The sequence below is a fragment of the Salmo salar genome, chromosome 22 (assembly GCF_965601325.2).
Source record: "Salmo salar chromosome 22, fSalSal1, whole genome shotgun sequence".
Taxonomy (NCBI): domain Eukaryota; kingdom Metazoa; phylum Chordata; class Actinopteri; order Salmoniformes; family Salmonidae; genus Salmo; species Salmo salar.
In genome coordinates, this window is record NC_138312.1 from 28,353,457 (window position 1) to 28,373,466 (window position 20,010).

Here is a 20,010-nt window from a genome sequence, read left to right on the forward strand (position 1 = left end):
AGTTCCAAACATTGAATAGCTACAAAAGTCTCTGGGGTAAACAATTAATTCAAAAGTTAGACGTCACTTTAATCCCTTACACTCTTAGAAAATGGCCTATATCCACAGACAAAATCTAGCGCAACAATTTAAGATGTTTACTGAGTTACAGTTCATATAAGGACATCAGTCTATTGAAATAAATTAGACCGTAAGCTATGGAATTGATGACTGGGTACAGATATGCATCTGTTGGTTACAGATAGTCACCAGACATGTCAAGCTATGTAGGCCATGGAAGAACTGGGACATTTTCAGCTTCCCGGAATTGTGTACAGATCCTTACGACATGGGACTGTGCATTATCATGCTGAAACATGAGGTGATGGCGGCGGATGAGCGGCACGACAACGGGCCTCAGAATCTCGTCACAGTATCTCTGTACATTCAAATTCCTATAGAAAAAGTGCAATTGTGTTTGTCCGCCACACACACCTCCAACTCAATCCAGTTTGCAGATGACAACAGAAGTAGGCCTGAATACCAACAACAACGAGACAGCCTACAGAGAGGAGGGCCCTGGGAGTGTGGTGCCAGAAAAATAACCTCTCACTCAATGTTGACAAAAAGCAGCTGATCATGGATTCCAGGAAACAGCAGAGGGAGCACGCCGCTATCCACATTGACAAAACCGCAGTAGAGCAAGTGGAAAGCTTCAAGATCCTCGTCGTACACATCACTGACAATGTGAAATGGTCCACCCACACAGACAGTGTGAAGGCACAACAGTGCCTCTTCAACCTCAGCAGGCTGAGGAAATTTGGCTTGGCCCCTAAAACCCTCAAACTTTTACAGATGCACAATTGAGAGCATCCTGTCGGGCTCTATCACCACTTGGTACGGCAACTGCACCGCCCGCAACCGCAGGGCTCTCAAGAGGGTGGCACAGTCTGTTCAACGCATCACCGGGGGCACACTGCCTGACCTCCAGGACACCTACAGCACCCAATATCACGAGAAGGCCAAAAAGATAAAGAGCATCAACCACCTGAGCCACTGCCTGTTCACCCTGCTACCATCCAGAAGGCGAGGTCAGTACAGGTGCATCAAAGTTTGGACCAAGAGACTGAAAAACAGCTTCTCTCTCAAGGACATCAGACTTAAATAGCCATCACTAGCCAGCTTCCACCCGGTTACGTAACCCTGTACCTAGAGGCTGCTGGCCTCATATACAGTTGAAGGCGGAAGTTTACATACACTTTTAGGTTATTGTTTAAAGACAGATTATTTCACTTATAATTTACTGTATCACAATTCCAGTGGGGGAGAAATGTACATACACTAAGTTGACTGTGCCATTAAACAGCTTGGAAAATTCCAGACAATGTCATGGCTATAGATGCTTCCGATAGGCTAATTGACATCATTTGAGTAAATTGGAGGTGTACCTGTGGACGCATTTCAAGTAGAGGTCGACCGATTAATCAGAATGGCCGATTAATTAGGGCCGATTTCAAGTTTTCATAACAATCGGTATTTATGGACACCGATTTGCCGATTTTCATTTTTTCCCCTTTTTTAAAAATTATATATATTTTAGACCTTTATTTAACTAGGCAAGTCAGATTAAGAACACATTCTTATTTTCAATTATGGCCTAGGAACAGGGGGTAACTGCCTTGTTCAGGGGGGATTTGTTTTTGCAACCTTCCGGTTACTAGTCCAATGCTCTAACCACCTGCCTTGCATTGCACTCCACGAGTAGCCTGCATGGCAGGCTGACTACCTGTTACGCGAGGGCAGCAAGAAGCTAAGTTACTAGCTAGCATTAAACTTATCTTATAAAAAAACTATCAATCTTAACATAATCACTCGTTAACTACTAGTTAACTACACATGGTTGATGATATTACTAGTTTATCTAACATGTCCTGCGTTGCATATAATCGATGCGGTGCCTGTTAATTTCTCATTAAATCATAGCCTACTTCGACAAACGGGTGATGATTTAACCTGTTATGGCTAGGGGGCAGTATTTTCATGGCCGGATAAAAAACGTACCCAATTTAATCTGATTATTACTCCTGCCCAGAAACTAGAATATGCATATAATTATTAGCTTTGGATAGAAAACACTCCAAAGTTTCTAAAACTGTTTGAATGGTGTCTGAGTATAACAGAACTCATTTGGCAGGCCAAAACCTGAGAAGATTCTGTACAGGAAGTACCCTGTCTGACCATTTCTTGGCCTTCTTGATTATCTCTATCCAATACAGGGGATCTCTGCTGTTACGTGACACTTCCTACGGCCCCCATGGGCTCTCAGAAGGCGGCAAAAAGCTGAATGATATCGAGGCAGCCCCTGGCTGAAAAACATTAGCGCGTTTGGATAGTGGCCAGTCACAGTACTATGAGACTCAGGCTCGTGCACGAGGGGATCCCATGCTTTTATTTTCTCTCTTTTGTACGTAAACACGCTTTCCCGGTCGGAATATTATCGCTTTTTTACGAGAAAAATGGCATAAAAATTGATTTTAACCTGTTTAGGATAGGGGGCAGTATTGACACGGCTGGATAAAAAACATACCCGATTTAATCTGGTTACCACTCCTACCCAGTAACTAGAATATGCATATACTTATTACATATGGATAGAAAACACCCTACATTTTCTAAAACTGTTTGAATGGTGTCTGTGAGTATAACAGAACTCAAATGGCAGGTCAAAACCTGAGAGATTCCTTTACAGGAAGTGGCCTGTCTGACCATTTCTTGAACTTCTTTTCCATCTCTATCATTTACTAAGGATCTCTGCTCTAACGTGACACTTCCCACGTCGTCCATAGGCGCTCAGAGCCCGGGAAAAAACAGAATGTCGTCATTCCAGCCCCAGGCTGAAACACATTATCGCCTTTCTCAAGTGGCCGATCAAGGGACACTGGGCTTACGCTCGTGACCCGACCGCCCCCGCCTTTGGGATTTTTTCCTCTGTTTGCCGAAAAGGAGATTCCCTGTCGGAATATTATCGCTTTTCTAAGAGAAAAATGTCGTAAAAATTGATTTTAAACAGCGGTTGACATGCTTCGAAGTACGGTAATGGAATATTTAGAATTTTTTTGTCACGAAATGCGTCGTGCGCGTGACCCTTATTTACACTTCGGATAGTGTCTTGAACGCACGAACAAAACGCCGCTATTTGGATATAACAATGGATTATTTGGGACCAAACCAACATTTGTTATTGAAGTAGCAGTCCTGGGAGTGCATTCTGACGAAGAACACCAAAGGTAATCAAACTTTTCTAATAGTAAATCGGAGTTTGGTCAGGGCTAAACTTGGTGGGTGTCTAAATAGCTAGCCGTGATGGCTGGGCTATCTACTCAGAATATTGCAAAATGTGCTTTCACCGAAAAGCTATTTTAAAATCGGACACCTCGATTGCACAAAGGAGATCTGTATCTATAATTCTTAAAATAATTGTTATGTTTTTTGTGAACGTTTATCGTGAGTAATTTAGTAAATTCACTGGAGGTTTGCGGGGGGTATGCTAGTTCTGAACGTCACATGTTAATGTAAAAAGCTGGTTTTTGATATAAATATGAACTTGATTACACAAAACATGCATGTATTGTATAACATAATGTCCTAGGTGTGTCATCTGATGAAGATCAAAGGTTAGTGCTGCATTTAGCTGTGGTTTTGTTTTTTGTGACATTATATGCTAGCTTGAAAAATGGGTGTCTGATTATTTCTGGCTGGGTACTCTGCTGAAATCTAATGTTTTGCTTTCGCTGAAAAGCCTTTTTGAAATCGGACAGTGTGGTTAGATAAAGGAGAGTTGTCTTTAAAATGCTGTAAAATAGTAATATGTTTGAAAAATTGAAGTTTTTGTATTTTTGAGGAATTTGTAATTCGCGCCACGCCTATCATTGAATATTGGAGCAGGTGTTCCGCTAGCGGAACGTCTAGATGTAAGAGGTTAACAAGCGTATTTGCGAAAAAAGAACTGTCGTTGCACCAATGTACCTAACCATAAACATCAATGCCTTTCTTTAAAACCAATACACAAGTACATATTTTTAAACCTTCATGTTTAGTTAATATTGCCTGCTAACATGAAATTGTGTCACTCATCTTGCGTTCATTGCACGCAGTCAGGGTATATGCAACAGTTTGGGCCGCCTGGCTCGTTGCAAACTAATTTGCCAGAATTTTACGTAATTATGACATAACATTGAAGGTTGTGCAATGTAACAGGAATATTTAGACTTAGGGATGCCACCCGTTAGATAAAATACGGAACGGTTCCGTATTTCACTGAAAGAAAAACCTTTTGTTTTCGAGATGATAGTTTCCGGATTCAACCATATTAAATGACCTACGGCTCGTATTTCTGTGTGTTATTATATTATAATTAAGTCTATGATTTGATATTTGATAGAGCAGTCTGACTGAGCGGTGGTAGGCACCAGCAGGCTCGTAAGCATTCATTCAAACAGCACTTTCGTGCGTTTTGCCAGCAGCTCTTCGCTGTGCTTCAAGCTGTTTATGACTTCAAGCCGGGTGGGTATAATTTGTGGAACGTTTACATTTACGTCATTTAGCAGACGCTCTTATCCAGAGCGACTTACAAATTGGTGCATTCACCTTATGATATCCAGTGGAACAACCACTTTACAATAGTGCATCTAAATCTTTTAAGGGGGGGTTAGAAGGATTACTTTATCCTATCCCAGGTATTCCTTAAAGAGGTGGGGTTTCAGGTGTCTCCGGAAGGTGGTGATTGACTCCGCTGTCCTGGCGTCGTGAGGGAGCTTGTTCCACCATAGGGGTGCCAGAGCAGCGAACAGTTTTGACTGGGCTGAGCGGGACATGTGCTTCCTCAGAGGTAGGGGGGCCAGCAGGCCAGAGGTGGATGAACGCAGTGCCCTTGTTTGGGTGTAGGGCCTGATCAGAGTTCCAATGGGAATCTATTCCAAAAAACATCGTAAATAACAAGGTTGCCAAAAAACAACGCATACAAAGTTGTATAGCGGCAAAATAAGATACCGGGTAGGGAGTGGTCTATTTCATTGCGTTTTTTCACTCATCACGTTTATTCCGAAAAATGTCTGTCCTCACTCTGGTTGCCTATGGACAAACATTAAGAATAAGCTACGTGGTGAGTTGATGCCTATTTGGCAGCTAGTTAGCTAGGTTTGTATGCGTTGCTACTTTGTATGTGTTGTTGGTTGGCAACCTTTTACTTTACGTTTTTTGGAACAGATTCCTGTTGGAACGTTCCACAAATTACACCCACCCCTTCAAGCCTATCAACTCCCAAGATTAGGCTGGTGTAACCGATGTGAAATGGCTAGCTAGTTAGCGGGGTGCGCGCTAATAGCGTTTCAAACGTCACTCGCTCTGAGACTTGGAGTAGTTGTTCCCCTTGCTCTGCATGGGTAATGCTGCTTCGAGGGTGGCTGTTGTCGTTGTGTTCCTGGTTCGAGCCCAGGTAGGAGCGAGGAGAGGGACGGGACAAAATTCTGCCGATTAAAATCGGTATCGGCTTTTTTGGGCCTCCAATAATCGGTATCGGCGTTGAAAAATCATAATCGGTCAACCTCTAATTTCATGGCATACCTTCAAACTCAGCTCATCTTTGCTTGAAATCATGGGGGGGGGAGGGAAAATCAAGAAATCAGCCAACACCTCAGGAAAAAAAAATTGTAGACCTCCACAAGTCTGGTTCATCCTTGGGAGCCATTTTCAAATGCCTGAAGGTACCACGTTCATCTGTACAAACAATAGTACGCAAGTATAAACACCATGGGACCACACAGCCGCCATACCGCTCAGGAAGGAGACGAGTTATCGCTCCTAGAGATGAACATACTTTGGTGTGAAAAGTGCAGATCAATCCCAGAACAGCAGCAAGGGGCCTTGTGAAGATGCTGGAGAAAACAGGTACAAAAGTATCAGTAAAAGGAGTGCTATAATCGACATAACCTGAAAGGCCGCTCGGCAAGGAAGAAGCCACTGCTCCAAAACCGCCATAAAAAAGCCAGACTACGGTTTGCAACTGCACATGGGGACAAAGATCATACTTTTTGGAATAATGTCCTCTGGTCTGATGAAACAAAAATAGAACTGTTTGGCCATAATGACCATCATTATGTTTGGAGGAAAAAGGGGGAGGCTTGCAAGCCGAAGAACACCATCCCAACCGTGAAGCACGGGGGTGGCAGCATCATGTTGTGGGGGTGCTTTGCTGCAGGAGGGACTGGTACACTTCACAAAATAGATGGCATCATGAGGATGGAAAATTATGTGAGATATGAGATATTGAAGCAACATCTCAAGACATCAGTCAGGAAGTTAAAGCTTGGTCGCAAATGGGTCTTCCAAATGGACAATGACCCCAAGCATACTTCCAAAGTTGTGGCAAAATGGCATAAGGACAACAACGTCAAGGTATTGGAGTGGCCATCACAAAGCACTGACCTCAATCCTATAGAATATTTGTGGGCAGAACTGAAAAAAGTGCAGGCAAGGAGGCCTACAAACCTGACTCAGTTACACCAGCTCCGTAAGGAGGAATGGGCCAAAATTCACCCAACCTATTGTTGGAAGCTTGTGGAAGGCTACCCAAAACGTTTGACCCAAGTTAAACAATTTAAACGCACCAGATACTAATTGAGTGTATGTAAACTTCTGACCCACTGGAAATGTGATGAAATAAACAAAAGCTGAAATAAAATCACTACTATTAATCTGACATTTCACATTCTTAAAATGAAGTGGTGATCCTAACTGACCTAAGACAGGGAATTTTACTAGGATTAAATGTCAGGAATTGTGAAAAACTGAGTTTAAATGTATTTGGCTATGGTGTATGTAAACTTCTGACTTCAACTGTACATAGACTTGATATCACTGGCCACTAATAATGTTTACATCATTTTGCTTTACTCAGACGTATATACTGTACTCTATTCGACTGTGTTTTAGTATATGCAACTCCGATATTTCTCATCCTAATATTTATAGATTCATTAATTCAATTTTTTTACTTTTAGGTTATGTGTATTGTTGTGAATTGTTAGATATTACTGCACTGTTGGAGCTAGAAACAAGCATTTTGCTACACTCGCAATAAAATCTGCTAAACATGTTTATGTGACAAAATTTGATAGCTTATGCCTGCCCATGCCCCACCACCATGGGGCAATCTATTGACAAAGTTGACATCAGCAAACTGCTCGCCCTCATGACTCCATACACGTGGTCTGTGGTTGCGAGGCCGGTAGGACGTACTGCCAAATTACCTAAAAAGACATTGGTGGCAGCTTATGGTAGAGATTTGACCATTACATTTTCCGGTATCTGCTCTGGTGGACATTCCTGCAGTCGGCATGCCAATTGCCCACTCCCTCAACTTGAGATATCTATTGTGTTGTGTGCCAAAACTGCACATTTTCGAGTTGCCTTTTATTGTCCCCTGCACAAGGTGCACCTGTGTAAATTGTGCACACAATTTGTGAGGAATACGTTTTTGGAGTATTTTATTTCAGCTCATGAAGCCAACTTTTGACATGTTGCATAGTTTTGTTCAGTGTAAATATAAACATTTCAATTTGGCCCTACCAGAACTATAAAAGTTAAATTAAATGACCATGGTAGCCATTGAAAGAGAACACTTTGGAGAAGATGGGAAAATCAGACCAAAGGTGAGGACAAGAGTTCACCTCACAAGACTGAATCCAAACATTACACTTATGTTTGTTTTACTTTTCACAGGACTTGTCAATAAAAAAATCTGAAAATACATTCAGTAACAACAATATTCACAGAAATGTTGGACTAGGTGCAAGATAAGAAAGAACTATTACAAGGGTTTGCGTGAGAGGTCTAACTGGTGTCTCCAAGTGACCACACCTCTCCAAACTGCAGTCAATAAGCAATATCAATGTGTTTTTTATGTCTCAAGGAAAGCGCCATCAACTATAAGGTGTAGGAATGGACATTTCGGTCCATTTTGCTGCCGACTAAGAAACCCTCATTAACGGGTGAACAAATGGTAAAACATTCTATACAGTAAGATTAAATGACCAACAGAATTTACTATGCATCCATACAAACAGATTCTTTATTAAAAACTTAATGGAAACATAATCTTACAGTCAAAAGGCTATAGTCTATTATTGAACATGCAGCTCTGGTAATGAAGCAGCTAATAAAACCACATTTTCAAATATTTGCCAAAATACAATTAGCAGGAAAGTACTGCTCTAAACACTGCACCTAATGTGAGTGATTCCATATGTGAGATATAAATCTGTTAGAAAACTTAGAAAGAGGTGGAATCTAATAGCAATAACTAGGACGATAATAATGACTAAGAGTGTGCCTTCGGTTTCTGGACAAGGAAAGAAAGTTGATTTGAAAACCAATAGAACAGGAGAAATCAAAACAGTTAACACAGGATGAATTTAGAATTATTTGTTGCGCAATGACTGGGCTTACAAACACACATTTCACTCCAGTACCAGCTTTTTGAGGAGGTGCTCTCGCTCTGTCTGACAGGTGATAGCTATTCTGCTCCACAAACAAGGCTCTGTATGCTGTGCGAGTGTGATAAATGAGATGACTAATGAAAATACCCACACAACAATTTAATTCCACTAAATTATGCAAATGAACCTTTAGACCGATAAGCATGACCGGTCAAATGTATTTTTAGCGACTAAACGATTAAAAAGGTGTTTGTTTTTTAATAGCTTTCCTAGCTTTGCCATTGAGGAACTGAAGGAAGCACACTTGTCGTTGTGTGTTTGGAACACAGCCCTGCATCCCCACCATAACACAATTACTGGTGTTTACACTACACAAAAACGTTCCATTATAAATCGCAATCTGGGTCAGGCGGGCATAATTTAAAGCTTATTCTACTGCCAACATGGCTAACTAAGTTATAAAATACAATCTTCCACTGTTGGGCTTACAAAAAGGCACTTCAGACAAACAGATTTTGGTGCACATAGAGTGATGAGTGCATTCAAGTGTGCGTTCCTTGGCAAATTTTCTTCACAATACGACAAACAGGTTAATTCTGTTTAGGACAAACAGGGGTATAACACGCCTTCCTTGTAACTGTGGAACAAACTAAACGATAATAAACTTCGACACTAAATTAGATGACTTTTCAAATATGGAAATGTGAAATGCACATTTTGACTCATAGGTGTGTGGTTAGCTTGTATGACATCAAAGCAGTATTTATAATCCTCAACATCTCATCTTTCAGAACACAGAGTCCTCTCAATTTACAGCATTTCCCTCACCCAGACAACAATAAATGTGCAAAAGCAGCCCAATTAGCGGGAGGGATGGGGGGCGTTGTCATCTTGCCACACGCGGTGCTCAAGTTCAGAACGGCAGTCAGTCAAAACCTAAAGCGCTGTGAAGCGGAGAACCTGAGCTCTGACATGTATAGCATGTTACTGTACAGCCACTACGTTCCAATTTAGGCACTTATCAATGACAAAATCTGCTATTTTCAACCTGTATAAGGGATGACAGGGGCTATGACTGGAAAGGACTACAAAAACTGATATGAGGAAAATATCATCAAGGGTACAAGACGGTGTACATACCAGAGTTAGGGGGTTAAACAAATTATTCCATACAGCATTGCGGTCTGTAACAGACAAGTCACGTGATCTGTTAGACTCTACGTGCAATCTCGGTAATAAAAATAGAATGTCTAAGTTGCATAGTAATATCGCATATATTTCATATCACCACGAGTTCCAGAACCCCTCATTGCAGCCCTATTCAACAGAGGTTAGGCCACTGCTTACCCAGGAAAGGGAGTGGCGGGCTGGCAAAGGGGGCAGAGGGACACTGGATGGGTATGTGTGGAGCCTCCGCAGAGCTCTGTAGCAATGAGGACAAGAGGATGAGCGACGAGTGTAAGGGAGAAAGAGAGCGAGGGGGAGTGAGAGAAAGCAAGACAGCATCATATTGCAAAGTGAGCAAGAGGGTGAACGGGAGAGGGAGTGAATATAAACTAATGCACAGATGGACATCTTCCTTCCACACTCCAACAACCTGAGGATGAGGGGCTGACCCTCCCTCTGTTCCAACACACACACCAGCCTGATCAGGGTGTTTTCCTCCTACACTGGCTCCAAGCAGCTGGACACTGGCTGGGGTGATGCTGAGACAAAGTTAAAGCGTGATAGAGAGCACTGTTTAGGTCATCTGCCTGACAAGAACAGACAGTGTTCCAAAAGTTGCCACATCCAGCCCCTCCAAGCCTACTGCTACCCACTGCTAGAGTAATGAGCATGTTCAACCAACAGCTTGCTGGGTCTAAAATGGTGTCTCAACTTCTCACTATGTGTGACTCAACACGGTTAATGCCTACTGCAATATAATGCTTCCCAATAGCATCATGACAAACCCAGATCTCATGGTTTTCAATTAAACAGCCACCACCTTTCTTGCATGTAGGCCCATGAGAACATGGAATCACATCCCGATAGAGCTGGTCACACCAGATATGTTACACACACCTCTCCAAAATGTCATCATTTTCTGTAGGCCTCTGGCCTGTTAAAAGGAAACAACTTCAATAGTTGCCAACCAATACCTAGCAATGTGGACGTATCGCCTATGTGGACTAGAGGTCGACCGATTAATCGGAATGGCTGATTAATTAGGGCCGATTTCACGTTTTCATAACAATCAGTAATCGGTATTTTTGGACACCATTTTTTTTTTTTTTTTACACCTTTATTTAACTAGGCAAGTCAGCTAAGAACACATTCTTATTTTCAATGACGGCCTAGGAATGGTGGGTTAACTGCCTTGTTCAGGGGCAGAACGACAGATTTTTACCTCGCCAGCTCGGGTATTCAATCTCGCAAACTTATGGTTAACAAGTCCAACGCTCTAACCACCTGCTTTACATTGCACTCCACGAGGAGCCTGCCTGTTACGAGAATGCAGTAAGAAGCCAAGGTAAGTTGCTAGCTAGCATTAAACTTATCTTATAAAAAACAATCAATCATAATCACTAGTTAACTACACATGGTTGATGATATTACTAGTTTATCTAGCTTGTCCTGCGTTGCATATAATCGATGCGGTGCGCATTCGTGAAAAAGGACTGTCGTTACTCCAACGTGTACCTAACCAGAAATGTCTTTCTTAAAATCAATACACAAGTATACATTTTTAAACCTGCATATTTAGTTAATATTGCCTGCTAACATTAATTTATTTTAACTAGGGAAAATGTGTCAGGGTATATGCAGCAGTTTGGGCCGCCTGGCTCGTTGCGAACTAATTTGCCAGAATTTTACGTAATTATGACATAACATTGAAGGTTGTGCAATGTAAAAGGAATATTTAGACTTAGGGATGCCACCCGTTAGATAAAATACCGAACGGTTCCGTATTTCACTGAAAGAATAAACGTATTGTTTTCGAGATGATAGGTCATTAATATGGTCGAATCCAGAAACTAAGGTTCGTATTTCTGTGTGTTTATTAGTCTATGATTTGATAGAGCAGTCTGACTGAGCGGTGGTAGGCACCAGCAGGCTTGTAAGCATTCATTCAAACAGCACTTTCGTGCGTTTTGCCAGCAGCTCTTCATTGCGCTGTTTTTGACTTCAAGCCTATCAACTCCCAAGATTAGGCTGGTGTAACCGATGTGAAATGGCTAGCTAGTTAGCGGGGTGCGCGCTAATAGCGTTTCAAACGTCACTCGCTCTGAGACGGAGGAGTAGTTCCCCCTTGCTCTGCATGGGTAACGCTGCTTCGAGGGTGGCTGTTGTCGATGTGTTCCTGGTTCAAGCCCAGGTAGGAGCGAGGAGAGGGACGGAAGCTATACTGTTACACTGGCAATACTAAAGTACCTATAAGAACATCCAATAGTCAAATGTATATGAAATACAAATCGTATAGAGAGAAAGAGTCCTATAATTCCTATAATAACTACAACCTAAAACTTCTTACCTGGGAATAATGAAGACTCATGTTAAAAGGAACCACCAGCTTTCATGTGTTCTCATGTTCTGAGCAAGGAACTTAAACTTTAGCTTTCTTACATGGCACATATTGCACTTTTACTTTCTTCTCCAACACTTTGTTTTTGCATTATTTAAACCATATTGAACATGTTTCATTATTTATTTGAGACTTAATTGATTTTATTGATGTACTATATTTAGTTAAAATAAGTGTTCATTCAGTATTGTTGTAATTGTCATTATTACAAATAATGGGGGGGAAAAAAATCGGTATCGACTTTTTTTGGCCCTCCAATAATCGGTATCGGCGTTGAAAAATCATAATCGGTCGACCTCTAATGTGGACTCAGATTACACCGCTCTGTCAGTCAGCTACTTTCACTGCCCTGGTTGGCCTTGTTTCAGAGCGCTGGCTGGCCTACAAACACAAATGAGTGGATTAAGGCTGATGCAATCATTATCACAACAGTAAAGTGTTGTCTCCATCTCCAAACACACACAGGTGTCTAATGTTGAACTAATGCTAGCTACTAAGATTCACTATCCCACCCCTTTGCAGATGCAGGTGTTCTCACAACTAGGACACTTTTGCAGAAGGGGTAGGGGGACACACAATGCAGCTATGCAATGACTTTCAGGGACTTTCCTGTCTGGGTTTACAGTACAATGCTGTGCAGTATAGACTACCAAAAGCAGCTCGATCTGCAAGGCGGTGTCTGGTATTACACCAGTTTTACTCACTCTGAAAGGCTTTAGTGATCTTTCACAGCCTCCCTGTTTCCTTCCTACAGCCTATGTAGAAAACACACTGACTCACGTACTGCTAGCCAACCCACATAACCATACTCCATTCAAAGGTCTATGCCTTTTTCTGAGTGTAACGAAGTCTGTCAATAAGTACAGTACACCAAACAAATGAAATCAATATACCACAAAGTCAGAGTTTGGTTGAATTGCTTTTCTATCAGCACTGACTGAATGGCACTGTGGAAGGGGGAAAATCAGCTCTACACAACCATATACCCGATGTACCGCTATCCATTTATTAACTAACCATGAGCTAACCAGCTAGCTAATTAAAGATGGCTCGTAGCTACTATTCGATGGCCTAATCTATCTGTCAGACAATTCTAAAACAATGGTAGGGAAATGGTCAACAATCAAAATAACACACCTGACTAGGTAACATTACACACTACGTTGTCGTGAAATAATGGACCATTCTGTGTGCTGGCTACCATCGTTCAAGCATTCCTCCTGGCTTCCTCCTAGCAGTAACGTTAACTACCCTCCCAGGCGGTTTTAAGCAGTGAGCGACCATCGCCATTCTAGCTAGCTAGCAACCTGGCTAGCTAACAGCTAGTAGTAACAGTGTCAAGCAACGATGAAGAAACACAGATTAACGTTATTTAATTGTTTTCATACAAACCCCGTCAGATCGACTGCTTTAAGTAAAGTATGTTAATCCCCTAGCTCATTTAGATAACGTTAGCTATCATTTAATTGAAAAAGTCTGATTAGCGTTGATTTAGCTAGTTAGTTTGGCTAGCAGCTTCCTTTCGCTAGTTTGCAGTAGCTACCGTAGTAAAAGACGTTAGATTGGCTACCAAACGGATGCTGTTGTTGAATGAGATGACAAAATCAAACATTTTATCTCGAATGAAGTAAACAACCAGATACATACGTTGATAGTGACATGTTAGTTATAACACCGATAGTAACTAGCTACTACACGGGAAGAAAGAATTTATAAAAATAGTCATTTTCCGTACCGTATCCTCTTTATTTGTGTCTCTGCGGCGGGCGTTGGCAGGTTCACGCTAGGGGCTTTCTAGTCAAAAGTGCAGGGGCACGTGCGTAGAACGTAATGCGTGACATGTTAATAAAAAATCACTTATAACAAAATTGATTGATTGACTCCAAATTATTTACATTTAAGTAACAGTGAACATGAATATATAATTCCTAGTAAGAATAGTGCAGTACAATACTGGAATTATCTTACTCTGTGGTAATGAACATTCTTTTTTTTTTATGAGAAAACCTGACTTTTCCCACTTTTCGCAATCACCTGCTATAGTGATTGGGAGAATACGGACAGCTGTTTTTACAGTAATATTGCATTCACACAATGTCATTATTATTTTTACTCCACTACTCCACTACTCAAAGGGCTGCAATACAGTAGCATACCGTTAGATGGCAGAGTACTATGTCAAAGATAATCAATATAGTGGTTTAAAAACTGATTGTGTCTTTGCTGTGAAGTGTCATCAAAAAATCTATTGACCATTTAATCAGTGTCTGCCATATGGACAGATAAGCACGGAATTGTAACCAAAAGATCCTATAGAATATGGTTTTGTGTCAGCTACATAAAACACATAGCTCTGACTGAGTTCCTTGAATAAGATGCAAAACGCATTCTAACACTGTCTCCCCTCTCAGGACTATGTCCTCAAACCGGTTACCTGACCAATATCCAACCAACACTTCTACAATCTGGGACACAATGACTGCAACATAAACTATTGTGTAAAGTTATACTGTTGATGTTTACAGTGTCTCTCTTGATAGTTCTTCTGATACTGCTTGATTGACAGAGGTCTATTACTCAGCCAACACTCAAAACACCGAGCGAGAGCTAGAGAGAGAGACTGCCAGAAAGAGATAGAGAGACAGAGAGAGAAATAAAAAAAAATAACATAATTTTTTATCTATATTTTATCTCCATATGCTGTTTGATTTGGCTATTAAAATGTTTTATGACAAAAGGTGCCTTCATAATAAAAGTAAAATAAAATAAGTCCAGTAATTGGTGGAAATGCAATTTTCCGGTCACACAGCGGAAGTAGGCCGCTGTGTTGTTGATAGTTAGATAGAGGACTCATCTTTATATCTGTACCATTGTAGTGTCTGTGACAGCTGTACCATTGTAGTGTCTGTGACAGCTGTACCATTGTAGTGTCTGTGACATTGAGGCTATCTCCATTTTCAAGTAGTCAATTTTCTTCTTCAAGATAGGCTGATCCCTCCTGATGACCCGGTTGGACAAGACTCCAACATGGTCACCAGGAGGGATCAGCCAATGAAGTTGGAAGAGTTGACTACATTAAAACAAGGGAAGCCCTCAATGGCGCTGCCCATTTTGATTTAGCCTTTTGGCCACTGGATGCCTCTATCATTCTCTATGGTGCTTACATCTGCACCACATGTTGTGCACCATATCAGAGATCAGCATATAATGACGAGATGCTCATGTCTCCTCCCTGAGTCGTTGTCCCAAAGGCGGGAAGACAGGAGAAAAGCTTAGGTCCAAAATAAAACCATAGAAACGCATTGGGTTTATTTTGGACAGATTTAGTCGAGAGTGAAACATCTCGCTTCGTTTCTTCCTCTTTGACCACACATACCAAGGGTTTCCACTAGATAGCACAGCCACAAAGTCAAAATAGTCTATGATGTTGTAAAAGTTAATGAAAACAAAAATATGCTTTTTGGTCTTAATTTAAGGTTAGGGTTAATTTTAGCAGTGAGGTTAAGGTTAGGGTTGGGTTTCAAATAACATTTTATTTTACGACCAATTGTAGAATTAGGCGGGTTTTATGACTTTGTGGCTGTGGTAACTATTGACGAACCCCATACCGCAGTGGTTGTTTGGAAATTCCGCAAGAATCGAAAGAGGCTGTAGTAGTGAATGAGATTATGCTGGGTCTCAGCCCATTCGGGAATGAAATAGTAGACCAGTTAGCCAAAAGGGCTTTAAAACGAGATATAATTTATATTCGTGCTCCATTGGGTATAGGTGAGGCCAAATGTAAGATTAGTGCAATTATGATTGATGCGTGGCAGAAGAGATAGGACTCCGAGCGCAAGGGCCGGCATTTATATGCCCTCCAAAGAAAGGTTGGTGGACGAAGATTCAAGGGTCAGATTAGGAAAGAAGAAGTGGTGTTTTCTCGGTTGCTTCGATGACATTGTACATTGAACTTGTCATTATAATATATTTGGTTAGCAAGCATGTGAAGGGTTTGTGTATGGTTGATGAAACAGTGAAGCAACACTACAGATTAGTTTGTTTCTGTGTACCATTGGTTGCTTGCTTTCTTATTGGATAAATTAGGCCTGGCACACGTGTCACTATGGCTATCTGTTATTTTGCATACATCTTAACTAGTATCAAACCACAAGCCTACAGTGATTTAGAATAAATTATTGTACATGTGTCTTCATAGTTATCTATTCCATATTTTCCTTCCAGACCCTCAGCAGCTCAGTTGCGCTCTGCCTGCAGAGGAGGTTTCCCCTGAGCAGCAGCACTGTGAGCAGTAGTGGAGCCCCAGTCTGGGGCAGGAGGACCCAGAGCCCATATAGATTAAAAAGGAACGGGAGCTCAGGACCAGTCAGGAGGAAGAGCAGCTTTAAGAACTGGAGTCTGACACCATAGAGCAGTGTGTACTCCTGACGCAGGGATTCGGAGACAGAGGGGGCGATGGAACCTCCCGCACCTCAGACTCCTGGAGCGGGCCAGCTACCACCGGCCTGAGGAGAGACACATGGAATGAGGGGTTAATATGGTAATTGGGTGGAAGCTATAACCTATAACAAACCTCGTTCACTCTCCTCAGGACTTTAAATGGCCCCACAAACCGCGGGCCCAGCTTCCAGCAGGGCAGGCTGAGGGGCAGGTTTCGGGTCGAGAGCCAGACCCGGTCCCCCGGTGCGAACACCGGGGTCTCACTGCGGTGGCGATCTGCGTTTTTCTTTTGGCACGTCACGGCCTGTTGAAGGGGGACACGGACGGCTTCCCATGTCTCCTCCGCACGCCTGAACCAGTCGTCCACCGCAGGAACCTCGGTCTGACCCTGATGCCAAGGTGCCAGAACCGGCTGGTACCCCAGTACGCACTGGAAGGGAGAGAGGTTAGTGGAGGAGTGTGGAGTGAGTTCTGTGCCATCTCAGCCCAGGGCACGTACGCCGCCCACTCCCCCGGCCGGTCCTGGCAATAGGACCGCAGAAACCTACCCACATCCTGGTTCACTCTCTCCACCTGCCCACTACTCTCAGGGTGAAAACCTGAAGTAAGGCTGATCGTGACCCCCAGACGCTCCATGAACGCCTTCCAAACCCTAGACGTGAACTGGGGACCCCGATCAGATACTATGTCTTCCGGCACCCCGTAGTGCCGGAAGACGTGTAAACAGGGCTTCCGCAGTTTGTAGGGCCGTAGGGAGACCGGGCAGAGGAAGGAGACGACAGGACTTGGAGAAACAATCCACAATGACCAGGATCGCGGTGTTACCCTGTGAGAGTGGAAGATCAGTTAGAAAATCCACCGACAGGTGCGACCAAGGCCACTGTGGAACAGAGCGACTTACAGTAGTGAATGCATACATTTCATAATTTTTCTCTCCGTACTGATCCCCGGTGGGAATCGAACCCACAACCCTGGTGTTGCAAACACCATGCTCTACCAACTGAGCCACACGGGACCACTACACTGGGCGCACACCGAGCAGGAGGAATCATAAACCCTCACGTCCTTAGCCAAGGTAGGCCACCAGCACCTCCCGCTCAAAAAGCACACTGTCCGACCGATCCCAGGATGACCAGAGGGTGACATGTGGGCCCAATAGATCAACCGAACAGCAGACGGGACGTACAGACGCCCAGCGGGACACTGGACGGGAGCGGGCTCTGCATGTAACGCCTGCTCAATGTCCGTGTCCAGCTCCCACACTACCGGCACCACCAGGCAGGAAGTATGGGAGTTGGATCCATGGGCCGCTCCTCTGTGTCATACAGCCGGGACAATGCGTCTGCCTTCACATTCTGGGAGCCTGGTCTGTAGGACAGGATAAACACAAAACGGGTGAAAAACATGGCCCACCTTGCTTGGCGAGGGTTCAGTCTCCTCGCTGCCCGGATGTACTCCAGATTGTGGTGGTCAGTCCAGATAAGAAAAGGGTGTCTAGCCCCCTTAAACCAGTGTCTCCACGCCTTCAAGGCCTTGACGACAGCCAACAGCTCCTGGTTCCCCACGTCATAGTTTCGCTCTACCGGGCTGAGCTTCTTCGAGAAGAAGGCACAGGGGCGGAGCTTCGGTGGCGTACCCGAGCACTGAGAGAGCACCGCTCCTATCCCAGCCTCGGATTTCTTCCTCTGTTTCTGCTGCTAAAGCCACTTTCTACCACTCTAAATTCCAAGCATCTGCCTCTAACCCTAGGAAGCTCTTTGCCACCTTCTCCTCCCTCCTGAATCCCCCCCCCCCCCCGCCCCCTCCTCCCTCTCTGCCGATGACTTTGTCAACCATTTTCAAAAGAAGGTCGACGACATCCGATCCTTGTTTGTTAAGTCAAACGAAACCGCTGGTCCTGCTCACATTGCCCTACCCTATGCTTTGACCTCTTTCTCCCCTTTCTCTCCAGATGAAATCTTGCGACTTCTGACGGCCGGCCGGCCAACAACCTGCTCGATTGACACTATCGCCTCCTCTCTTCTCCAGACCATTTCCGGAGACCTTCTCCCTTACCTCACCTCGCTCATCAACTCATCCTTGACCGCTGGCTACGTCCCTTCCGTCTTCAAGAGAGCGAGAGTTGCACCCCTTCTCAAAAAACCTACACTCGATCCCTCTGATGTCAACAACTACAGACCAGTATCCCTTCTTTCTTTTCTCTCCAAAAATCTTGAGCGTGCCGTCCTTGGCCAGCTCTCTTGCTATCTCTCTCAAAATGACCTTGTTGATCCAAATCAGTCAGGTTTCAAGACTGGTCATTCAACTGAGACTGCTCTTCTCTGTGTCACGGAGGCTCTCCGCACTGCTAAAGCTAACTCTCTCGTCTCTGCTCTCATCCTTCTAGACCTATCTGCTGCCTTTGATACTGTGAACCATCAGATCCTCCTCTCCACCCTCTCCGAGTTGGGCATCTCCGGCGCGGCTCACTCTTGGATTGCGTCCTACCTGACAGGTCGCTCCTACCAGATGGCGTGGCGAGAATCCGTCTCCGCACCACGTGCTCTCACCACTGGTGTCCCCCAGGGCTCAGTTCTAGGCCCTCTCCTATTCTCGCTATACACCAAGTCACTTGGCTCTGTCATATCCTCACATGGTCTCTCCTATCATTGCTACGCAGACAAAACACAATTAATCTTCTCCTTTCCCCCTTCTGATAACCAGGTGGCAAATCGCATCTCTGCATGTCTGGTAGACATATCAGTGTGGATGACGGATCACCACCTCAAGCTGAACCTCGGCAAGACGGAGCTGCTCTTCCTCCCGGGGAAGGACTGCCCTTTCCATGATCTCGCCATCACGGTTGACAACTCCATTGTGTCCTCCTCCCAGAGTGCTAAGAGCCTTGGCGTGACCCTGGACAACACCCTGTCGTTCTCCGCTAACATCAAGGCGGTGACCCGATCCTGTAGGTTCATGCTCTACAACATTCACAGAGTACAACCCTGCCTTACACAGGAAGCGGCGCAGGTCCTAATCCAGGCACTTGTCATCTCCCGTCTGGATTACTGCAACTCGCTGTTGGCGGGGCTCCCTGCCTGTGCCATTAAACCCCTACAACTCATCCAGAACGCCACAGCCCGTCTGGTGTTCAACCTTCCCAAGTTCTCTCACGTCACCCCGCTCCTCCGCACACTCCACTGGCTTCCAGTTGAAGCTCGGATCTGCTACAAGACCATGGTGCTTGCCTACGGAGCTGTGAGGGGAACGGCACCTCCGTACCTTCAGGCTCTGATCAGTCCCTACACCCAAAGAAGGGCACTGCGTTCATCCACCTCTGGCCTGCTCGCCTCCCTACCTCTGTGGAAGGACAATTCCCGCAAAGCCCAGTCAAAACTGTTCGCTTCTCTGGCACCCCAATGGTGGAACAAGCTCCGTCACGACGCCAGGACAGCGGAGTCAATCACCACCTTCCGGAGACACCTGAACCCTCCCCCCCACCCTCCCCCCAAAAAAGATATAGATGTACCATTGTAAAGTGGTTGTTTGACT

At 44.0% G+C, this 20,010-nt stretch overlaps 1 protein-coding gene across 2 annotated transcripts in view; it reads right to left on the reverse strand.

The window, feature by feature from the left end:
• Nucleotides 1-13,858, reverse strand: part of cdc42 (cell division cycle 42) — a 52,397-nt gene extending 38,539 nt beyond the window's left edge. For both annotated transcript variants that reach the window (XM_014166955.3, XM_014166956.3), the window contains exon 1: nucleotides 13,775-13,858. The gene's annotated coding sequence lies outside the window, so the exon portion shown is untranslated. The remainder of the gene's footprint in view (nucleotides 1-13,774) is intronic.
• Between the last annotated feature and the right edge of the window lie 6,152 nt (nucleotides 13,859-20,010).